This window comes from Ammospiza nelsoni, chromosome 1, assembly GCF_027579445.1.
Source record: "Ammospiza nelsoni isolate bAmmNel1 chromosome 1, bAmmNel1.pri, whole genome shotgun sequence".
Taxonomy (NCBI): Eukaryota; Metazoa; Chordata; class Aves; order Passeriformes; family Passerellidae; genus Ammospiza; species Ammospiza nelsoni.
The window spans coordinates 120,513,626-120,538,911 of NC_080633.1; the positions used below are offsets into that span (position 1 = coordinate 120,513,626).

General features: G+C 41.9%; 1 protein-coding gene across 2 annotated transcripts in view; it reads left to right on the top strand.

Annotated features, from left to right (window-relative positions):
- SULF1 (sulfatase 1) overlaps positions 1-25,286 on the top strand; it is a 185,591-nt gene that overhangs the window by 38,657 nt on the left and 121,648 nt on the right. Inside the window, exon 1 of one of the 2 annotated variants that reach the window (XM_059479553.1) lies at positions 23,700-23,903. The exons of the other annotated variant lie outside the window; for it this stretch is intronic. The gene's annotated coding sequence lies outside the window, so the exon portion shown is untranslated. Of the gene's footprint in view, positions 1-23,699; positions 23,904-25,286 lie in introns of those variants that run through there. 2 annotated transcript variants of the gene reach the window in all.

Below are 25,286 nucleotides of genomic sequence, written 5' to 3' on the forward strand. Positions count from 1 at the left end.
GACCTGAAGGAAGTGGAGTTAGGCACAACATTTCTTAACACTAGCAAGGGGGAAGGCCCTGCTTCCCTCTCACAAATCTCCTTCCTTGCCTCCTCTCTGCCACATTCTCCCACCACTTCAGTTTGGCAGCATTCTGGCTGAGACAGCTCAGTTTCCCAGGCTGTCAAGAAAGACAGCAAAAACATGGGCATTTCTCGCTGGGTTTTGGGGAGCTAAATCTCTCAGATAATGGACTCTGCCACAAGGCAAGTGTGGGAGGAAGGTGAGAGATGAAGATGGAAAGAGGCAGACGGCCAGGCTGCAAAGGAACGGAGCAGAAGAGAACATTTGGGAAGTGATGCCAGCCCAGCACTTGAAACTACAGCAGGAATGTGTGCTGGAGGCAGGGAAGGGCCACCACATGATGCTCTGCCCAGCTTCAGTGGCCTGAAAAAAAGAGCCTCTAGGAAATCTGTCACTGTGTTGGGAACATATACTTGAATTATAATGTTTCTTTTTCCCCAAAAAAAGATGAGTAATTTGGATCTGGGACAAAGAAAAAGGAAATTTTGGCTTATCCTGCAAACAGGATATAGATGTTTATTTGAGTCAGGGATATTTCTGTTTTAAAGAACTCTATGATGTGTTGCTTCTTGCTATGCTATGGATTAAGTAAGCCATTGCTAAACTCTTTTTGAAGAGACCATATTCTTCTTTTCACCTCTGACTTAAAGATGGTCTCTGGAAGAAGATTCAAGGAAAAACTTATGAACTGCATACAGAAAAATGTCAGTGTCCAGCTGACCCTCCACATGTGTGATGCAGATGTTTCAAATCACATGTATGTTCAACTGATGCATATTGGAGAAGTGCAAAGCCACAGACTGAGGGATTGACATCCTTATTGCCTAGTGAACAAATCCTAAAAATACATACTGGTATTTCAGTTGCTACTAAAAATGCTTTACTTTTGGTCTTATACCATCAGTCTCACGCAAAGTAATTGTGTGGTAGTTCTTGCCAGGCCCTGATGGTTAGCTGTTGACAAGCCTTACCTGCAAAGGTAAAATGCTGTGATCCTATGAGTTAAATTTGACAGCTTCAGGCAAATTAGCCTAAAGATCCCTCTCCATAGATCTAGTAGGTGGAAAATCTGACTCTTGCTGGGTTTGCTTTCTCTACAGAGATATTCAGAGAGCAATAGACCTGTGCTGAACAACTCTCAGGTCCTGACATTCAATACTGACCATGTTGCAATCAGAGGCTTGTACCTATATGAGAGCTGGAGTTGGTATTCTGTACTGATAATGGTGAAGCACTCCTTGCAGCAATCAAGCAGACCAGGTCCTGGTGCCTCACTGCTGCAGTAAGCACCATCCCCCCTCTTAGCAGCAATTTTAAACTTACTTGGTATTCTGCAGCAGCCACCAGCTGTACTGCAGGTGTAGCCTCCGCTGGGATTGTTTAGAGCCCCGCTCCCACTGTCCTAGTAACTTTTCCTGGAGGTAGTTTGCACTGCAGTAGTGTCCACAGAAAGAGAACATCCTCGACATTTATCTGGATGCCTTTCAGATGGCACAGTGTTGGGAAACCTGAGTGACACTTGAGTGTTTCTGTAACATCTCAGCCCTAAAAGTGACTGAGGGGTTGGTACAGACACAGCCTTGAGAACTCATCTCTTGCTCTCTGCAAAGACATTAAATGCAATTTAAAGCTTTAGGAAAGCATTAGGAGCGCCCTGTACCTTTTCCCATTCCCCTGATTTTGCCTTTCTGGTTTAGCCAAGGAAAACAACTTGGAGGCAGAAGGAAAGAGAAGTCTGAGCAGCTGTTACTGAGACCATGGTATCTTGCTGATTCAGCAAAGAAAAAAAACAAGATACATTTATTTAAATGCATTGTGGTTGAATACCATTTACAGGACTGTAACATTAAGTTGCATCACTACGATATTAAAAAACCCCACAGCTGAGATGAAGCTTTGAGGTCAGAGACAAGAGAAGCTCCTACAGCAGTGCTCCTGTGGGGTGAGGGTATTGCCATGTCCTGGCTAAAACTTCCCAGTTATTCAACAGCCTCACCCCAGTCAGCTGCTCCCTGTCAGCAGGGGCTGGCACTGCTGTTTGCCCGCTCCTCACCCCAGTTATGAACTCATAAAGCAGAAATAGTCTTATGGGTTTCAGGGTCATAAATTTTGTTCATTAAGGTAAGCATAATTGTGTAATTAAATCTTAGCACACCTTAAGAAATCTATGCATTCTAGTGGGTACTTACCAAGGCAAAAATATTCAGCAGCAGGAAAGGGTTAAACTTCAGATCTTCACAGACATCTATGGCTCCAGGCCTCATTTGGAAGTGAGTAGGGCTGCAGTGCTCTGCTCAAGCACGTCCATCAGCCAAACTTCCAGAAGCAGGGAAGTCAGCATTTACAAAAAATATGTCGGATTTTTCTGGGACATGGGATTCACATGCTCCTCTGTAAGTTTTCAATTATTTGGAATGTCCAGCTGCTTCTTTCTGTGAGAAATGTTTTCTGACAAGAGCATTGCTGACCCATCCATGGGCAGCTAGCAGCACTTTGAGTGGCTCCTGTTATGATATATAGAATAGCTCAAGACACTCCTGTATGCAGTTATCTTTTATTGAGCAGCAAGATCTTGGGATGAGTTAAATAATTCTTCTGATCCAAGAACCTAATTCACTTTGAAATTGAATCAGAAACCTCAAATGGATGTACTGACTAACCTGTAGGAATGCTCTGCCTAGGATGGATGGCCGCTTGGTCTAGTAATACTTCATTAACTGTATGGTAGCAAAACTGACTATAGCTGGATTACTTAAAATTTAAAGGGTCCAGTATTTCCCAGACACTTTTTTTTTTCCCCTGTGCATAGGTCCTCACTAATTAAGGAAGTCCAGCTTTATAGGTGGAGCAATACCAAAAAAGCACCAATAAAATTTTTAAAGCTCTCTAAAACGTTTTAATACCTTATTTCATGTGGCATATACAGAGTTATGATGGTTCATAAGGTATAAAGTTTTTTATTAGCGGTCCATTGGGGAGACTGCACAACTCAATCACTCTTTTGCAACTCGTTTAATGCACATCACCACAGCATTTGACTAGCATACTTAGCACAAATTGAAGTCAGTAAAATATTTGACTCAGCAGCCCATTACATACTTACACAAAGAGAGAGTTAACTGGAAACTAATTTAGGGAATTAGTGGTTGGTTACAAAACACAGCATAAACAGACCAACTTTCTCCAGATAAGGCTACATTATTCCCAAAAACCTGTAGGTCTTGCAGTGTTTTTCCAAAAAAATGTGTGGTATAAAAATTGTAAAATCAAGTGTCTTGTGCTTTAACATCTTTTTATGAATCAAATGGTAAAACTGATATGGGAGATATAGGATTCATTTTTTCCCTCTCCTTTCATCTCCTTTTCCCTTTCCCAATATTTAGAGAGATTCGCTTCAAATAAGATAAGAAGGATTGTGAGGTTCTCTTTGCAAAAGCCTGTTTCTTTCCATGCTTGACATCTGACACACCCAAGTTGTAAGAGGTCAATCAGCCAGTCCCCAGAGTGCGCAGGGATGGTGACACCACACAGTCCAGTCACTTTTTAGGTGACCATTGCTCTTGATTTCCCTACAGCAGTAGCCAGCAGAGCGTCACAGATGGCACCTATCTGTGTCCAAAAGAGAATAGAGACTGGTCATCCTCTGTTATTTTGTTTGTCACCAGCATCAGGAGATTAATTGTGTTTTCAGCTGAGAATTTCCTTTGAATTACAAAAATCATGGTTAAAACCCTCCTGTTTATCACAGAACAAACACAGATGGCTACAGTATACTATTTTCTTGTCTTATGATATGGCATACTGACCCTCTGTAAAGAACTCGAAGCTTGTTGTGTACAGCAGTAGAGAAGAGGAAAAAAAAGCACACAGCAGGAGCAGATTGAATACCCACATACATAAGTGTTTGAGAGACAAGGATCTTCAGACATTTAAGAGTAAAGACTGTTTGATTCTTCTGTTAAGGAGACAAGAATTATTTCAGTCTGTTCCTACTAATATTAGCCTGTGCTAGTTGTATTTATAGAAGATATACTTTTCAAGGCGACACATGGCCAAAAAATGAAAATTTCCTTGGTTGACATTAGAACAAACAAATGATGTCCTGGAATTGTTTTCATGGATTTCTGAGAAAAGCCTGCTGGTTACATCATTTACCTGAAATCTACTACACTAGCTTAAAAAGTGCCATGCTGTGCAACTTGAAAGAGGGACATGAGCAATAGACCAGAGAAATGTAATGATCATTGGGTCTAAAGAAACAGTTTTGCTTTGGCTCCAGTGTTTAATTATTTATACAAAACAATATTCCCTGTAAGAGATTAAATTTGGCAACAAGGAATAAAAATGTTTTATTCCTCTACATCCTTTTGAAAATCTATCTACAACTGGCTGAGATATATATATATATATATATTGCAGAACTGCAAACAATTCCGCTGCACTGAATATGTTCCATCCACATACAGCTCTGACATGTCAGCTGGGTTGATTGTGTACCTTCCCAGAGCTGCAAGGGAGGTGCAGATCTCCCCTGACATTACTTGATATTTACTAGACTTGAAAAAGGATTGTGCATCAGTTTAACACGTTGTCCATCACGATCCAGAAGGAGGAAGAAACAACCTAACTAATACAGAAAGCTGCAGATATTGAATGAGGCAGGAAAAAGCATGCAAAATAGACAAGGTAAATGAATGAGATTGATAAGAGTCAAAGGACACTGGGATAGCTTATAAATAGAAAAGTGGTTTTTAAAGTGCAATAGCTGTGAACTACACTTAGCTGTGAACGACCCACTGCTGACTAAGAAATAAATAGCTGTTGTAGTAGATTTCTGTTCTCCATCCCTTAGTAGCTGCTCTACAGACAGAAATTTTGGGGTTTTTATAAACAATTATACAATTACTGAATTTAATTATAAAATTACTGAATTTTGTTTAAGAGGCAGGAAATCCTCTTTTTTGAGTTTTTAAAACCTCTTAATAAATGTTATAGACTTTTTTGGGGGGAACATTCTGGTCTTGTCAGTTTTTATATATTCCCTTTTTCTTTTTTAAAAATATGTATATAAAACCAGATAGATGGTGCCAAAACAGTTAAAACCACATAAAATCTCAGACAAATGACTTCAACCAGAATTATGATAATCTGGGAAACTTCAAAATTCTCTTCAGAATTCTCCCCAACTATATTCTTAAATTTTTATGTGACCCATGCCATGTTAAATGGCACCTTAAATTGAGAACTTCTAAGTGCCTTTAATACTTGATCATTGAATATAAATGTTCTTTTAAATTCTTTTAACTTCCTCCTTAAAACACCATCAAAGTAAAAACCATATTTCAAAGAGCTAGTCCTTTATCAGCAGTTAATAGCTCAGTTCTGCTGTGCATACACAGGCAAAAGCCTCATTGAAATCAATGTCTAAGTTCAGAGACTTCTTTTTCACTGGATGCCTTTAAAGAAGTATGGAATTTCTGTCCCAGAAAAGATATGGCTCAAATTAAATTTCTACAGCAATTGGATTCAAGGCTACAGCCCAGGGATGGGTGGGATATACAATGGGGTGGGTCCATCAAAGACAAATGGTCTGGTAAGCTTAAGAAAACCAGGGTAGATATGGAAGAAAAGTGGTGGCAAAGAAGGAAGGCTGGGTGCCATCATGGTGATTTAAAAGCAGAGCAAAATGGCCCTCGACTTAAGAGTTCCAGAAAACTTCTCCATGCGCAGAAGCAACTGCACATAGTACATGCTCTGGTTTGGCCTCACACCATATGGAAATTCCCACTGAAAGGGGACTGCGACTCCAGCAAGGGAAGTGTTTCCATCTGCTTAGCACAGACTGAGAAGGGACCTCATCCTATGACCAGCTTTTGGCCCTGAAGATAGACAGGTTCTCATCTCTCTAACTAAAGGTACAAAGAAGCGCCTGGAAACAGGCAAAATAAATTTGCATGCCATCTTTTATATTTACAATATAGTGACACTAATACAAATACCCATGTTATTGTTAATATATAATATATAATACATACCTTTATTTTTTTGAAACTTGTGCTTATTGTATAACGTTTCCCGAATTATTCCATTTGGAAACATTGCTTTCATAAAGACCACATTTCATTTTAAGTTCTGCAATGATCAAGTTAAAGGACCACTTGGGAAGGCAGTAAACACTTGCAGCAAGATGGATTAATCAATATCCTAACTGTAAATCACCTTGTGTTCTACTACAGTAGTGAACCCTGAGGAAACTTTTGCATGTTAGCAACAATATCAGCTATGAATTAGTACAATAGGAACTTCCAAAGGCACTTTATTAGTTTGTTATATGTTTGTCCTTTTGGCTAATATCTGATTGATTGTTTGCCAAAGTTAACTGCAGATAAGGAACAATAAGGAACTACCACACTTCTTCCCTCTGAGAAAACACACAAGTCCTACTCCACTTCATGCAGTTTCCTGAGTTTGAGCAGGTGTTTTCAGGCATGGAAATGGTTGTCCTTGCCTTATTAGGACATTGACATGAATATCCCTGGAGGAGCAAGGAAAAGCTTAAACAATGAAATGAGGCTTGAGGCTGAACATTTTTGTCTCATTCCTTTATCTGCTGATGATGTGCGTGCGTGTGGTACGAGGGAGATTTAATGAATACTGCAAGTATTCATTACTGTATATGAATCTTGGTATTCACATACAGAAAAATATTTGTATCCTTTTGGTATGAGTTTACTGTAGAATCAGAGGTTAGAAATTAACATTATTCATTGGTGGCAAAAGATACTGACCTCTATTTAAGAAAACATATGTATCTATTATCATGCTTGAAAGTTCAAAGAACTAAACTCTCTGTGTAGGTCTCATATCTTCTGTGTCTTTTGTGACACATTTTTGTGCCTGCTATGATGCTTTTGGATGTTCTGTTTTGTCCTCAACCCTCACTACTCATATTGACATAAAACTCTTCTAGGAAAATTCTTCTTCAGATGCCAGTGACTTCTGGCTTAAAAATAACATAACATGACACGACACGACACTACACAACATTATAATATCATATCATATCATATCATATATTCTCACAACCTCTTCAAGTTACTACAATTTAAAGTGCACAAACAATCCCATGTATCACATTTTTCCCAGCTTCCTCTGATCTGAACTCTATGATCTTAGGTGAATTTTCCAACCTCAATGATTCTGTGAATGCAATAAAAATCATAGAATAAAGCAAAACCAACTAATACAAGTCTCCTAAAAGAGCCCATTTGTATTTCTCAAGATGTGTGGAGATGGTATTTTTGTGGCAGTGAGTTTCAGTGGAGCATTACTTCAGCTCAGAAAACATGAATGTGTCACCTTGCCATTCCACCTCGAGCACCAGCCTCTAGTACTGCTCCCAGTTCTGCTGGAGAACTGAGGATCTTTCTTCCTGATGGCCTTCTCAAAGCTGGCCAGCGCCCTCTTAGTTGTAATGAGCTAAACATAGAGTTCGTTAAGTTTGTCCCTTCAAGCTGTTTTCTCTGACCCTTGATTTCCTTACTCAACTTTTTCTGTGTATAAATGCTTGTTCTAAAAAGGTAACCTTCCATTTACCTGAATTTAACATTAATTAGCAATAATTATGAGTCAGTGTTTTAAGCTCAGTGGTTTTGAGTTTTTCAATGTCTGGATTTTGTGAGGATAAAAGAGGCCTGGAACTTATGGTAACATACACTTCTCCTTTTGAAAGGTCTAAAATTTATTTACATGCAGCATCACCGAAATACTATTACCTCTGGTACCAACAACAGCAATCAAAAAGTCACTTAAACAATGGAAGACTGAGGAAGAAGCCAAATTTTGGATATATATTTACATAAACACACATACAGGCAACGAATAGCTCCTTTTAAAAGATTCCATGGTACATTTCATATTCACTGAGACAAGACCTTATTGTTTTAAGCATGCATCTGAATGACCCAAACACAGTAATCGTGGATGCGTGTAATTTTTTTTCCCCTCCTTCTGCCCAATCCTAAATTTAAATCATAATGCTGAACTTGTTACGTCACTCTCAATCATTTCCACATGGCTTCACTTGTAGGATCAAAAAGAAGGTGAAGCTCTCTTGTGTCAGCAGAAAGCTGACTTGGGGGATGGAAGATAATTCAGTGAAATTTCTAGTAATGACAAGAAGACTTCAAAGAAACCTGCAGGTAAAGTACTATTCTTTTTCAGTAAATAGTATCTCTGCCTCAAATTTAACACATATATAGAGGTTCAGTTTTAAAAGGGGCTCTGCTCCTAAGGAGATCCTGAGTCTTCAGATGCTTCAGTTCATTTAGAAAATCTTTCATGAATTTAAAATCAACAGGTGTATTCCAAAAAATAAACCTCAGTGGAAACAGAGTAAGATAATAGCATGGTGGGCAGCCCAGCTTCATATTTCCATTTTCTCTGGTACGTTAGCTTTCTAAAGATGGCATTTTGGCTCTGATCAAATGGAAGGGCAAAGGTTACCAAATGTGAGGCTGTGGCTGCTGGAAAAGAGAACCAGTACAATGGTGGGGAAAAGCAGGCCACCAGCATTAAGCACAGAGAGATGTGAGAAACTGGCAAGAAGGAAGAGGATGTCATTTTCTGAGAAACCAGGAAATGAACTCTGTGTTCAAGCATTTCTATTTATGGTATAAGAATTGTAAATATCGCAGGAGATATTTGATACTGAGACAAGGAAATATGTGTCAGGCCTTTTAGTTTTAAGCCCTTGTCTTTGCATGGGCTGCTTTTGTTCAAGGAAGCAACAATGGAAAAGGAGGGATTTGGGAAAAAAAGATTTCTGCTGCAGCATTTCCCAAACTATTTTTCCTGTGCCCCTCTCCCAAGTGAGTTCTACTGTTCATGACCCTTCTCTCCTCTTTTCTCCCCAACTCATTCAGCATCCAGCATTCAGGATTATAGCCACTCATCTCAGTTTGCAGCCTGCAGACATTATCTCTCATACCCCCCCTTCTTTCCCAGAGATAGGGCGAGTCTTGGTTTGGGAACTGCTGTTTCCACTGGGTTTCAGTTCCTGGCAACCTATCTGTAAAATACTTTGACCAAAAGGGAGCTGTTCCCCAGAGACTGTGATGCTAATTCTGCTGTGTAGTTCTGGTGTGATTTCAGAATAATCTCCTGGCTGCACACCAGTGCAGTCCTGCTGGGCTTGTCCCTAAATGAGAAAACCTCTACAGCACTTTTTTTAAGTATAGCACCTCACAGCCTTTGAGGTTGGCTGCAGTTTGGTTAGTAAAATGTCTCTGTGCTCTTTTCTATTCAACTTGGAGCCCACAAATGTTCTCCCTCTTCTGCAAATAACCTTTATTAATTTAGATAATTCTCTTTTAAGTTTCATTTGTTTTGTGTTTTAAGGCAAAATCAAGCATTACAGGGCAGGAGGATGGGACAAACCACTGTTTCCACTGCTTATTTTTAAAATGTAAAGGCAGAAAGTGTGTGACTCTCCTATGCCAGGGTCTTTCCCAGAGCTAAATCCCATTCCCATTGTATTTATATTCACCAGAGCCACTGACTTGTTTACTGAGTGAGTGGCTGCTCAATTCCTGGAGGCCATTTACTTATCACTTACAAGGTGGAGACAACAGCAGTGCTCAGCACTATCTGTTTATCTACCCAAATATGGATTTTAAAGACTCATTACAGTCATTTGACTTTGAAGCCTCTCAGCCCCGAATACCATGTAAATAAAACCAATAGGCAATTTGGTAGAATTTCTGCTATTTTGTTTGAAGGTTTCCAAGACACTCAATCACCTTGTCTCTAAAACAGTGTGTCCTTCTCCCACTGTTTGTTTATTTTTTTCAAAGATAAATCACTGTATCTGAAATCCAGGAAGCAATAGTGGCATGCTTTGGGGACAGTCTGGAAGTGAAGGGAAATTATTAGAAGTCGTGACCTCAGTGGCAACCTTAGACGTGAGGTACTTGCCTGGCCCATGATCATGAACCCTGAGGGGGACACACCAGCATGTCAGGCACCCCCTTCTTCACTCCACCCTTCTTCTGACACCTATTTAGCTTCCTTGCCATGCACCAAAGTTAGGAGAAATTGCTAGATGTCATCATGGCTCTTGTTATCTGTTGTACCCTGCACGCTTCCTCTTTGTGACAGTAGGCGAATTAGGTTTATACAGGGAGATGCATTCTTTTGCCTGAAACTCAAGTCACCAGGGATAAGTCTATCATGAGCAAAACATGTCACTGTTCCAAGCCTATGCACTCGAGAGGTTTTCCTGTCTGTCTGTCTGTCTGTCTGTCCGGCAGTAGCTTTGCTGTGAGAGGTGTCCCCACACTCATCCCATGCCAGCTGCTGCTGTGTGCCACGGCAGCCAGCTCTGCCTGCCCAAGGAGCAAAGCAGCTCCACAGGGACTGCAGGGGAGCACGTCCATCTCAGCTCCTGTCAGACCAGCATTTGTGCTTCTGTGAGATGTAGGTGATTGCTAAAGTTGTTTCCGAGACTGCTTGTTATATAAAAAAAGACAGTGACAGAACTGCATGGAAATACAATCTGATGTAAAACCACAGCGCTATTTTACTTTTCAGAAAGGTTTTGTAATGTCTTTGAATTGGCTACTTGGCTGTCTTTGGCTCTGACTGCTAATCCTTCAGTATCCTTGAAGGTGTCCTTGGTACTCTAAATTAGCTGATATTTTTAGAATATTTCAATTTCTATTATCAGTTATGCAATGGACATATCACTGAATATTTTTATGTCGGTGTGATTAAAATGCTTAATCCCCTCAGAGAAATTTGCAATGACAGAAACCATGGATAAAAATCAGCTCAAAGTTTAAGAAGAGCAAGAAGTCAAGTAACTTTGGGAAGCAACAATTTTTCCAAAGGGTTTGTTCAGTCTTCTAAAACATTGGGACAGATTTTTTGCATAGGCAGACTCAATAAGAGTGCTATATGGATACAGGGGATGTGTTCTGCATTTATAGAACTGGGGTGCCCCAGAAGTGGGACCCCAGGCCAACACAGAGTTTCTAAGCAGCTGAAAGGACTGTGACAGCAAAGCCGTGCTGTGCCCTGGCACAGGGCTGGGGACAGTTGAGAAACCAAATCTGTGTGTTTAGCAAGAATCAGAGTGGTCCAGATCTCACCCTGTGGACAAGAGGTGAGGCTTAATTTGGAATGGGAGGCACTCTCTGCAGTGACTCTTGCTCTGCCAAAATGATCCAGATTCATCTGCAATGAAAGAGTCTTCAGAAAACATGGTACATGAGGGGCCTTTCCTGGGATGTCTGCAACATCATTCTGCTTGTGGAAATAAAGAACCTCAGAAAATACAATCTCTGCATAAGAAAAAATGATGTGACTTAATTAACACATCATGTTCATAAAGGAGTACCTTCTGTCAATCAGAATACCAACTTTTTCTATGTTTCAATATATTCCTGACTTTGCAACAATCAATATGTAGAGGAACTTATGTGTGTTCATATCTTGATCTAACAACTATTAAGCAGTACTAGTTAAACACTTCTGGTTTTGCTAGGTGAGGCTGAAATGTTGGCTTGTTTCTCAAAAGCATCACTGATACCACTTCTTTTTAATATGCACTGTATGTGCATAAACAGTGTTTATCAAGAACACCTTCCAGGGAATTTCCATGATCTAAACAAATGTCTTTGAGATTACTAATATTCAAAATATTAAAAGGTGCTCTCTTATTTTTGCTTATTTTTTTACTCTCTGGAAAGAGAAACTGAAATTTCAGAACCACAAAGGGTTTTCAAGGGTATGTGAGTAAGATTTCTCCTTGGAAAGGTACAGATAGCTGTTCTCAAATCCAAGGGGCCCACAAAGAGTGTCTGGGTTTCTGGAATGAATTGCTGAGTTGTGCGTACAGGTGCTAAGTGTGATTACGTCAAAGTGTAAGTGCAGGAAATGAGATCACCCAAAGGTACCACAGGCACTGCAATATTAAGAACTGGGTATTAAGAACTGCAACTGTATTTATCTCCAGGTTTCAAATCCCTCCTCTTAAACCCACTTATTAACTATTTTGTTAGAAGCTGTGAACGAGACCAGGCTGGGGTAGAGGGATACAAAGAATTTGGAGTGAGTTTTCAATTAAAATCCACAGTCTGTTCTGTTTCTGATAATCTCTAAATTCTTTTGAAGAAATGATCATTATAACTCTGTCTAATCTGTTTTCAAAACAGACTCTGAAATAGCCATTGTGTCCGCACCTTCTGTTTTTATAACTTATGTGCTTTGATATTGTAATTGATGCAAGTGGGTGCAATTAAATCTTTATTTGGAAACTTGCACCAAAGCAAGTCATTCAGTAAAAAAAAGCCACCAATGTGCTTTGACTCTAGATTCTCACACATATTTGCACTTACAATCAAAGCTTTTGTTCTGTTAAACTAACAAGGGCCATTTAGCATAAGAAAGAGTTAACACAGGCTGCCCTACGTTTTGCTAATTTTGGGAATAACAGTTGAATGGAAAAATATTTGCAGGAAACTATGCTGTCACAGTAAAAATGACCAATTTTTATTTTAATAAGTAACTCACCACAAGTGGAGACGTTTAAAAAAGGCCTGATGATATGCCAATGATTACTGTCACTCAGTGATAAAATACTTGTCTTGTTTTTCCTAAGAAAGATCACAAGAGAGCAGATCAGATCTCTAGCTCAAAATTGCTTCTAAACTAGGCAGTGAATTCCACTCCACCACTTTCACTTGGGGGCATTTCACAAGACAGGCAGGGATCGAGTTCTGCAATTAGTCGTTTGTTGGCATATCTTTATTTATTAGCTCTGTGACACAGTTATTGATCAGCCATTGCATTGCTACTTATAATTCAGGCACTGCTGTCTTAAAACTTAGCTGTGGATTGGTTTGTGTGAAAGGAATTTTTGTAGAAGGGCAAGCATGATTTATTTCAGTGAAATGATCTGTCTGCTTGGTCCCACTGCAGGGAAAGGCTGTAAAAGCACAGAGCTTAGTCAGGCTGTCAGCTGCTTCTGGAAAAACTACAGGTTAAAAGCCTTTTTCTTTTGCTTAGGGACTCTCAACTAATAGGAAAAATCTTAAATGTAATAAAATATGGTGTGTATATGTACATGCATATATTTACATATATATTAAATGTAGTTCCTTTTTCTTCTGAGAAAGTTCAGGTAGACCACTTTACCACCTATGAAGCAAAGTCGTGAAAGCACACAGTGGGTGTAATCAGCTTTAAAAACCCTTACAAGTGGGTATAAAAACCTCTATATTAATTTATCTGGAAAATATTATCTTGGCCTCCTTGAGAACCAAAAAGATGTCTTCAGAAGGGCACTCTTTGCAGAATACACCTCCAGCAAGAGCGAGGTTATTTAAGGAGTTCCTGTGTCAGGCTACCTTCCTGACAGGAAAGGTCAGACTTCTCGTGTCTCCAACAAGCATGGCAGAGACTCTAACCTCAGTCTGTCATTATGAGGAAATCAAGCTCAACTGCACTGAAATTTTTTATTGTTGATTAGACTGGTTTAAATAGCATCAGGGCTAAAACCTAAAAATAATGCTTGTTATCTGAAGATTGCCTCTCGAGATAATTCAGCATCTGAGGGACAGGTCTCATATACTGTAGTAGGACAGCTGCACATTAGTAGAACACTTTCTGTCCCAGAGGAGGTGGCCATTGTAAAGTTTCTCCAGTTTGACTCATCTTGAGCTTGTGTGAGTTCTAAAATTTGATTTTAAGATCAACTTAAGCAAATTTAAGATGAGATTGTCTCTGAAGAAAGATGAATCTCATTTTTTCTCTCCCTTGGCTCTGTGCCTTTTCTTGTGTCAGCACTATCATTTTCATAGCTTTGTGGTCTGATTAAACCTGAGTAAAATTTAGCCACTCAAAAAACCACCAAAGTGGTCTGCTATTGTTTACACACAGGAGTCAGCAAGAACAAAAACTGTGTGAGCAGAGCTAGGGAAAAGAATGGATTGTTTCTGCCAGAGGTGAACCTGTCCTTGGAAGTTGCATCACCTGCAGCTGGAATATAGCTCCTAGCCACCTCTCTGGAGCCAATTGTTGGACTGTACATCAAACAACAGCCCTTACTACAGTTCTTTTGCAAATTCTGATTTTTCAGTGACTCCGTGATAGCATCCAGTTTGAAGAAAATGTTAGAAAGGCCTTGGATTTATTAAAGTGCTGATTAAAAACAAGTTTCGAAACTAGTTGCAAAATGGCATTTCTGTCCTGTTTTTAGAACTATGTGTACAGCCTTGGGAAGAGAATGAGCCAACTATAAAAAATATTCTGAATCCCTTAGGACAGTACAGAAGAAAGAACAGCTCTGCCTTTTATATTAATCTAACCAACCAGGTTCTACCTTCCTACTCATTGATACCAGAATGAAGAGGAAAAATATTTATCCCTCCCTTCAACCGAATATGGAATTCAAATAAAAACAAAGTAAACCAGCCAGGCAAATAGTACAACTTCCTGCTCCAGTCCCTTTAAAATTCAATTTTACTGACATAAGCTTGGAAAAGATTCTGTGCCCTAAATTACCACTGAGAGTAAATAATAATTACATTTGCCATGACAGGAGATTTTGGGTCAGTGTCAACCTAAGGACAGCAGATGAGACAATCTGTTGGGATTTTCCTTTGCCGCTGTAGAAGGTTTTGCATGGACAGGGAGGGACAAAGGAGGCCTGAAGAGTACTCAGGCCCATGGTGGCATCAGAAGCAGAAAGTGCTTTTCCAGCCAGAATTCTGTTCTGTCTCTTGCAGTCCTGACCCTTTCCTCTCCCCTGTGTCCCTTGCCCTTTAGTGCTCGCAGTCTGGGAAGTGCAATAGGACTGTCTAAGGACAGAGAGGGAATGTGGCTGCTGTGCCAAAGGGCAGTGGAGGAGAGTGGTGGGTACTGAGAGAGAAAAGGGAGGATAGAAATCCATGAGGATGAAGAACAAGATCCTCCTGTGGCACAGTTGAAGAGAAAGTACAGAGAGGAACAGACCAGCAAAAGGGTCAGGAATCTCTCTTCTGACCCACAGCCTTTCAGAAATGCCATGTCCAGTGGGCTCCACAGGCCAATATTGTTTTTTTCAAATTCTCACTTTATTGAAAACCTTCTTGAGGTAGATCAAGGATGGATGTTCCCATAGGACCTTTTTAGGACCTTTTTGTAGCCCCTCCAAAACTTTAGTCTTTCTTTGAAGACCTTTCAACTCCCTACCAATCAGCTTGAATGCCCTCAGCCTCTTTTACTTTCTGAAATTTGATTAATATCTTCTTGCTCTACAAAGTACCATGCCTTTTTCCTTCCTTCCTTCCTTCCTTCCTTCCTTCCTTCCTTCCTTCCTTCCTTCCTTCCTTCCTTCCTTCCTTCCTTCCGACACTTCCTTCCTTCCGACACTTCCTTCCTTCCGACACTTCCTTCCTTCCGACACTTCCTTCCTTCCGACACTTCCTTCCTTCCTTCCGACACTTCCTTCCGACACTTCCTTCCGACACTTCCTTCCGACACTTCCTTCCGACACTTCCTTCCGACACTTCCTTCCAACACTTCCTTCCGACACTTCCTTCCTTCCTTCCTTACTTCCTTCCGACACTTCCTTCCAACACTTCCTTCCGACACTTCCTTCCTTCCTTCCGACACTTCCTTCCTTCCTTCCGACACTTCCTTCCGACACTTCCTTCCGACACTTCCTTCCTTCCGACACTTCCTTCCTTCCTTCCGACACTTCCTTCCTTCCTTCCGACACTTCCTTCCGACACTTCCTTCCTTCCTTCCTTCCTTCCTTCCTTCCTTCCTTCCTTCCTTCCTTCCTTCCTTCCTTCCTTCCTTCCTTCCTTCCTTCCTTCCTTCCTTCCTTCCGACACTTCCTTCCGACACTTCCTTCCGACACTTCCTTCCTTCCTTCCTTCCTTCCTTCCTTCCTTCCTTCCTTCCTTCCTTCCTTCCTTCCGACACTTCCTTCCTTCCGACACTTCCTTCCTTCCTTCCGACACTTCCTTCCGACACTTCCTTCCTTCCTTCCACCACTTCCTTCCTTCCGTCCGCCACTTCCTTCCTTCCTTCCACCACTGCTACAACACTGAATTGTGCCTATCCTTTGGAGAGCACAATTACAACAGTCAAAACAGTTGAACAATCTGCTATGCCTTGGGACCCTTAGATGGTACCACTCACTCTGCCCAAACCAGCTCTGCCTGGAAAGAAATGAGAACTCTCTTTCCATTAGCACTGAACACCCTCAGCAACACCAATACAGGACCTACACTGGGATTTTTATGCATCTTGAATGATTGTTCTGACCTGCAAAGTAATCATGATGTCTTCTAGTAACTCACCACCCCATATCAACCCTTCTCTCTTGGCCTTTCTCAATATTACATTTCAGTTTTCACTCTATCGTCACTTTTTCAGTTTTCTCTACAATTAATTTCTTTTTTTGGGTTTTTTTGGGGTTTTTTTGGGGTTTTTTGTTGTTGTTTTTTTTACTGACATATGATGTGAGGCATAGATTCAGGAGGTGAATTAGAGGTTTTGAGGCTTTAGAATGAGTAATGTATGGGATTTTGGCACCTACAAAAAGAATGGCAAGTGGCTTGGGTTGGTGGGATAGGCATGGTAACTTTCCTTCCTTTTTCCTTATTTTTCCTTTTTTTTTTTAGAGTAGCTACATTTGAATTGTTCTCTAAATGTCATGTTTCTAAATATACTGGAGTATTATGGTTTAATTTTACTTTCAATCTATGATATCCCTAATTTAGATCCAGTAACAAGAATTTAGACATAGAATTATATACTCATGCAAATATATATATGTTTTATATACATATATATCTAATTCTACTAATCCACATCACCTATACATGTCTACACTTACTTTTTCAGGGATGAGTATTGGCATTTAACTCATTTCTGTGGGCAGGAGAAGGTAATAGTTACACCCAAGACAATGCTAAGAATACTTTTGCAGGAATCAAGCCTTCTCCATGCAGTGAATACTGCTTTATCATTCTTTTGGTGACATGAAACTCCATTATGACTTAGATGTTATGAATATGTCATGATTTATGATCAGGAGGGCCTTGAATGAGTCTGCCAGCTGTTATGGCTGCATTGCCTACCTGTCTATTTGTATGTCCTTACATGAGATGCCAATTTCTTTGAGGTTAATTGTCTTAGCAGGTGTAACTGTAAAGTTAATAATATGTGAGGCAAGGTAAGCATATTGGCCTCTTTTCTCAGTGAGAACAGAAGTGAGACTGAAAGGTCCCTGCTACTATACAAAAATTTCTGTACACAGAGGTGTAGCTGGTCCTGCCATGTGTCTGCTCCTTCTGCTCCCAAATATTCTCATCGTTGTGCCCGAGATGAGATCACAAAAGGGTTAAATGAAATGTTTTCCTAAATTGTTATGGGATTTGCTGATACTTTGTTATTATAAAAATAAAAGGGCTACAGGGGCTGCTGCTTCCTTGAGTCTCTAGGAAAAAAATGAATCTGTATGCTAAACTGTGTGTGTTCCCACGCTCTGTCCAGAACATCATGAACATAGTTGGCTTTTTTAGGCAAGAGGTACCTTGATTATGTGCAATATTAGAAGTATGCTCAAAGGGGGAGGAGTAATATTAAACCTTCATAATTAAACTTTTCCTGATTTTGGTGAGTTCAACATGGAGTCATCGAAATCCTTCATTCTTTGTTATTGCAATTTTTTCAGGCTGAAAGTTTTGAGTAGGAGCAAAGATGATAATTGTGTAAGAGGGAGGGACTTAAAGATGACCACTGCTCATCACTTTACTAATACCTAATGTTAAAAACTGTGAGACATTCTGGCTTCTAAATTTTTGGCATTTTTTCAATTTTTGTTTAGTATTGGATGGTTTACCTCAAATTTTTTTCAGTAATGAAATTGAACTCTGTCCAAAACTGTGAAGTCAGCACAAGTTCTGAGAGCATGTTGCTCTCTGAGTTCTCACACTTTTAAAGCCTTGCAGACTCCATATATACTCTCTCCTTGGTGTGCTCCCTACTGCTGAGAATGGGATCACCTACCTTGTGCAGACTGGTTAAATCTGTTGATTTTCCTGCCTATATTTGCCCCTATTTTCCAGCTGTCTGGTGTGTTGAGCTCTTCCCAGACGCAGTGATCACTTGTTTACTGTGCTGGAGCTGAAACTCGTGGCCAGCTGGCAGCTGAGAAAGGAAGAACCACAGCTTCTTGGTGCATTAAATCGTCATATTAGGCTCTAGCTTGGAAAACTTTTGCTGGCTTTGTTTTTTTTTTTCCCTAACAATGACATGACAAATATACTGGGTTTTCATTTGTTGGTTTTTTTTGGTCTTCTTTATTTAATTCTGGGATACCAAAATATAAAATAAAAAAATTTAGCTATGACAAATCTAATCAGCTCTTCTGCTAGGGTAAGACACATGCCTTTTAATTGCAGTGACCTTGTTTGGTACTGAATTACTATGCAACCACTAATGAGGGAGTTACCTTAGAAGAAATAGTAACCAAAAAGAATCAGTGTTTTGAGAGTGGGTGTAAGTGAAGAAACACAAATTTGAGACTGACAATTATTTCAACTATTAATCTTCTTCTGGAGGCAAGTGATAGTGATGACAACAATCTGACAAATTGTAAAGCCCTGTGATGAATTGAGTCAATTATGATCTTTTGTCTGTCTCACCTGCACTCTATCCTCTGTTCTGGTTACCCCTCAGGGGAACTGTTTTTAGTATTGCAGTCCTAAGACAGATTGTAGCTGGGCATAACTTCCATACCCTCTGATTCCATTGCAGGGAAGATGGAGCAGGGCAGAAGAGCTTCCTTAAAAAATTGAAGTCTATATCCTTCCATCCCACAAGAGCTCTGCACAGGCAGGTAATCCTGATTCTGGAACTGTGCCCTTAATGCATTTCTAAAGCAGTCCTTCTGGGGCTAGCACATGTATGGTTTCCTACTAAGAGAGTACGTGTATAGGCCTATGCACATTTCCCCAGAAAATACGGAAATTGTTCTGGGATGCCTGGATCAGCATCCACACTTCTAGGATACAGAATTCTGCATTTTCTTGTGTGCTGTAAATTTGGTGTGACTCACCAAATTTCTCAATATTTTTTGTACATTAACCCTATGGTGTTTTTACACAGAATAATCATTGCTAGAATATTTTGTTCAGGTGAATGGGTTTGAGCAGGGGCAGCGAGAAGAAAGCTATCCAGCAGGTATATGGTTGCATGCCTAAATGTTATTTATTGCTTCTTCCTCTGGCCAGGTTTTTGATCTTTAGCTGTACCACTCAAATGTCTCCAAATTTGGTAGGTGAGTTCTGAAAGCCAACTGAATCAATTCAGATGACTGTAGTGAAGGGGTGCCTGAATCCTGAGTCTTGCACAGCTCTGGGCTTCCAGCATGGAGGAAATGCTTCTGAAAGACCATGTGTTTCTGAAATTTAGGTGACTCCAGGTTAAGAAACAATTGAGCAGACTTTTGCACAGAATATAGTTTGGGATTTAGCTCACAAGTTTTACATGAGCCTATGTCTGACTTTGGAATGCCCACATATGGAGAAAAAGAAAATGAAATGCTGGCTTCACCAGCAGCTGCTGTATACTCAATACTTTTGATCAGACCTTTTTTACTGAGGCTCCTGAACATGGATTTATGAGCCAACCTCTAAAAATCTTGGCTGAAGTTCTTAGAAGGAATTCATCTCTCTTATACTACCCACCATGAGGCCCCAAAACTGCCAAATTCTTTAAGAAAGAAAGAGCAGCTGTGCCACACTAAGTCATGGGTATACTGGGCTTGGCACCCTCCAGCAGTGGAAAATAGTGAGTGCTTGGGGTAAAGTGTAAGAATAGGACAAGCATGGAATATTTGTCCAGGATCCACTCCAGGTGATTCAGGGATTCCCTGTACCAGAAGCTATATATTTGTATTTAATTGCTGAGAGTATTTATTTTTTTTCCATGAACTTGTCCAAACATTTGAATACATGTCATTTCTATCCACACTGCATCCTGCAGCAAGTCGCTCCAAGGTTTCACTGTGCTCCACATGAAGAAGCATATCTTCCTGTGCTTCTTGGAACTTGCTGTTTGCTGGGATCTTTAGAATGTAACATTGTTTTTTAATTATTTATCTTTTCTTCGCAATTCAGGATTTCAAAGGCTTTTTTATTACATGTCATTTTCGACAAGATATCATTGAAACTCAACAGGAGCATGAGCATGCTATTCATGCATGAGCATGCATTTGAAGCTAGAATTTAACAGTAAACTTGTTGGTAGATTTATAGTCATGTTCTAGAACCTCTTCTGTTCCTATATAAACTCTTCAAATATAATTGAATCCAGAGTAAACATAAAATTATTCAAGGAAGCAAAAAGTCATCTTCCCTTCATGTTGGCAGGAGAGACAGACTGAGGTTGCTGCAGGAATCATGAAAAATCCCCTTTGATTATTTTTGAGAGCTGAAAATGCCAGAGTTGAGAATTGCATGAGGTTCTTGAGCAGAGGTGCACGTGTGTGATTACGTGCTTGTGTTCCACACCGACACACAAAACTGCCAAGGCCATCTGTGCTGGAGGAAAGGTGGTGAGTTAAAGTCTAGGCAACACAGAGTGAACCTCAGTGCCCTGGCTTAGAGATGCTGTTGGCTACCATGGAAACCAATTGGAACTACTCTGTGAGGGACATGTTATCTGTGGGAACAAAACAGGAGTGACTATTTCTCAATATCACAATTACTTACAATTAATCTTGCATATTAGGATTGTCTTGAGTTATTTGCATAAAGCATTATTCACTTTGCTACAAGTCTTATGTGAGTGGGGGCAGCCTGACCTTAGCAAGAGTTCAAGGGTTTGACAGTCAACTTGAGAACCTGTTTTATGATGCATAATTTTAACAGCATTTCGGGTATGGCTCTTCAGTGCAGCTTTCATTTCAGCCTTTAAAACCTAAACTCTTTGCAGATGGCAGTGTGCATAGAAGAAAAGTGGTGCAAAAGTCTGTTATAAGCTGTCACAGCAAACTAAATCTGGCTGTAGTCACACAAGTAGCAGTTAAATTATCCCGCAGCATCAACAGTAGCTTTTAAGTGAAAACATGATCATGGGTGATGTTTGAGGGCTAATAGAGACAAAAATTTGTATTTCAAGTCATGGCAGAGACTATGAAGAGAAAGGTGAGGGGATGTGTGTTCTCGGTATAAAAAACGCTAAATTAGGGGACATTTTAAACACGTCAGTTTTACAGTATTGTGACTTGACAGGCATCAGCAGAGGCATCGCTGACTCACACAGACCTAAAAACCAACAGACCTTGACCTGTGCATCACACAAATGCTCAGTAACTTGCTTATGTGTATTTATACTCAGATATAATAAACAACATTGGATAAGCATTCACCACATCACAGCATAAAATAATTGTATGCACATAACTGTCATTCATGTTGGTTAGAGGTTGAACCCTGCTGAATTTGCCTCTCATCTGACCAATATAAACATAGAGCATCTGTGAGGTGAGCTGCATTTTAGAAAGTGAGTCAGGACACAGCATGATGCAGCACAATTTGAGGGGCTTTTTGATATTCCACATCTTTGATCACTATAGATTTTTAAGGCAGTTACTGTAAAATACTGGTAAGAAGTACAGCTAAGGAAAATGCAAATGAGCTCAATAAAGACTCCCGGGCTTTTTGGGTATGTAAGGTTATCCAGTCTGTTTACAGATCACAGTCTGCTAGAATGAAACAAAATCAAACCAAACCCTTGCCCTGAAGATATAATTGGCAACATTAAGAATCTTACAATACCCCAGGGACAGTAGTTGCATCTCTACTTCACCACATATTATTGTTGAAAATATTATTCAGCTGTTTATTTATCTAGAATTAGCAGATTAGGGAGTAGTGTTTTAGTGGATACCAAACATCTGTGATAGCAGTTTCAGAGTAATAGACTGAAACAGGCACTGTATCATCACTTTGGGGAAGAACGTAGGCAAATACAGTTTCTTCTTTTTCCTTTCTTTTCCAGGTCAGCTTTGCTAACAGCTATCTGGGCTCAGACCCCAGCTCTTGAATCTCACATTTTATTAAGTACTCACTTTGCCACTAGTCATTCAGAAACAGCCTTGTGTAAGGTATTAAAGAACGAGTAAGCCAAATGAGCATTTCAAGACCCTCATATGGCTTTCATATAGCTGGGCAGAGTGTGTCTTTTCACAATTGCAAACCTTTCTTCAAGTCGGATGTTAACACTTTCAGAGTAACTTTTAATGCCAAAACAACGTCCTTCCCTTTCAGTTCAAAGAAAACACAACATCTGTCATAATGTGAAATGTAGATTTAATGCAAGTGTCAAGTCAGGCACTTGGTAATGAGGTAAAAACCCTTGAGATTCTAAGTCTCTCTTCCACGCTATCCTATTACAGGGAGGGGAAAGGAAAGAACTGTTTCTTTGGCACTTAGCAGCTTTTCTGTGTCCCTTATCTATCCTTCCCGGACATCTTCTGTAAATTAGTACATTTTTCCTGGCAGTGATCCTGAGAGGGAGGAAGGTGTGATAATGTTTGCTTTGCGGCAGAGGGAAACTCAGGTGCAGACCAGCCACAGTCCGTGCTCGCCGCGGCACTGCCCGGAGCCCCCAGCCCCGGCCGGGGCGGTCACGGCTCCCCAGGGGCAGCGCAGCGCTCCCCAAACGCGGCCGCGTCCCGCGGGACGCTGCGGGGCGGCGGCGGAAGCGGCGGGGAAGCAACAGGCTGGTGGCAGCCGGGGCCGGGGGAAGGCAGCGGGGAGCGGGGCCGGAGCTGTCCCAGCAGCGCGGAGCGGGCGCTGCAGCCGCCGAGGGCGAGCGGGCACCGAGCCGCTCCGGGGAGCCCGCACCGGGGAGCCCGCACCGGGGAGCCCGCACCGGGGAGCCCGCACCGGGGAGCGGGGGCGGCCAGCCCGCCTCCCGGGAAGCGCGGGCTCGGGGCAAGGACTCGCACATGTCTGAGTGCAGAAGCAGAAATACTTGCTCTTCGGATATCCCCTCTTCTCCCCGCCTCGCCCCCCATCCCAGTTTTCCTCCAGCCTCTCTCCGCCGTTCTCCCAGGAAGGCTGGAAGCGGCCACGGGGTAACCGCGGCACGGTAAGAATATGGGATTTCGGGATGCAGATGTCACATCACCCTGCAAACGACTCCCGCAGTAGCACTTTATCAGGATTTCAAACTGCATCATTTATCTCTTTTAGAAAAGCGTCTCTCGGTGGAGATTGCCCTCAATAGACCTGCCACAAAAACATTTTAGTGTTGCTCTTGTGCTTCTGTGCATCGCACTGCGAAGGGGTCCCAGTGGTCCCCTGGGAATACAGGGAGTTGTGAGAAGTTACACAACTGGCCACCAGACTAATCCACTCCCTCTACCTTCCCGCGAGTACCTCCCCCTTCTGCTCTTTTTTTCAATAGCAGCGCTTTCTCAAAATCTCAGGTTACTTTGCTAAAGAGTTCTCAAGCCTCATAGTTTCTGCCCTTGTCTCTGCCTCCAGCTCCTTAAGAGCCACCCAACCCCAGCGATTGGATTGGGCAGCCCGTCTTGACACACCACTGTGCTGAGTGCTTGAGGACGTGTTTCAACAGATGGTTGGGGTTAGTGTGTGTCATCACACTCGAGTGGGGATTAGGGGAGAGAGGCAGCCTTGCTGGAGCTGTGTGGTCTTCCCCAAGTGTGAGCTGCAAGCAAAAGAAGAAATACCTAGCTCTGGGGGAGAAGCGGGAAGAATCGTTTCCAGCAGCTCAGAGGGAAAAATAAAACCGCACACTTTGTTCAGGTAAAGTAAAAGGCACCTCATGCTTCTCTCGCTCTCTCTCTCTCTCTTTTTTTTTTTTTTTCCTTCACGGTTTTCAGAGGAATGCTAGCACAACACACTTGTCAAAGCCAGTTGCTGCTGCCTTATCAATGCTGCTATTGTACGGCTGACAGATAACAGCGAGCACAGCCTGATGCTTGGCTGTCTTCATAGAGCTAACACTCTTAGCGCCGCTAAGGTCACGCTTTCGGAGGTGTAGATTGGAAAATCTCCCCGGGAGCGGTGTGTCCCGGCGCTGCGGGAGCCGGCTCTGCTCCCCCCGCAGGCAGCGCTCTCCGCTGGGCGCACACGTGTGTGAGAGTGTGTGTGTGTGTGTGTGTGTGTGTGTGAGTGTGAGAGTGTGTGTGTGTGTGTGTGTGAGTGTGAGAGTGTGAGAGTGTGTGTGTGCGTGTGTGTATGTGTGTGTGTGGGTGCCCGCCCGGGGTCTGGGGGTGCCACGGTGGGTGCTGTGTGTGCGGTGCCACGGTGGGTGCTGTGTCTGGGGGTGCCACGGTGGGTGCTGTGTCTGGGGGTGCCACGGTGGGCGCTGTGTCTGGGGGTGCCACCGTGGGTGCTGTGTCTGGGGGTGCCACGGTGGGTGCTGTGTCCGCGGTGCCACTGTGGGTGCTGTGTCTGGGGGTGCCACCGTGGGTGCTGTGTCCGCGGTGCCACCGTGGGTGCTGTGTCTGGGGGTGCCACCGTGGGTGCTGTGTCTGGGGGTGCCACCGTGGGTGCTGTGTCCGCGGTGCCACCGTGGGTGCTGCGTCCGCGGTGCCACCGTGGGTGCTGCGTCCGCGGTGCCACCGTGGGTGCTGTGTCTGCATCTCCCGAGCTCCGGCAGAGCCGTGGAACTGCGTGCTCGGGCGGGAGAAGGCACCGCGGCAGAGTATCCCCCAGGTTTGGAGCAGGATGCTGCAGCCTGTCTGGGGCTCAGCTGGGAGGCAAACCAGAATATTTTGAAAGTGCGTTAGAGATGTCTGTAAAGTTTGAAAGCTCCTTTATAGAGACCTGCCTGGGCTCCTGACAGTCGGCATCGAGATGGTTTGGCTAACACATGGTGTAAAGTTAAGAGAAAATCAGGGAAGTAGGGAAAGGCAGGGTACAATGTAACACTGCTCTTGCAGCTGCAGCAGAGCAGATGGATGTAATTCATTTGCAGATCTGTTTGTGAAAGTTTTACAAGTCATTGAAAACTAAGTAGCATCACTATAATGGATCATTAAAGACTCGCTATATTTATAGATTCTAAACTAGCAATCTGAAGTGTTAATTAGACGTAGGCAAAAATTTATGTTTAGGAAGGAAGGGGGGCAGAAATATAATTAGAAATTAGTTATGGAAGTACTCTGCTATCATTTTCATTTA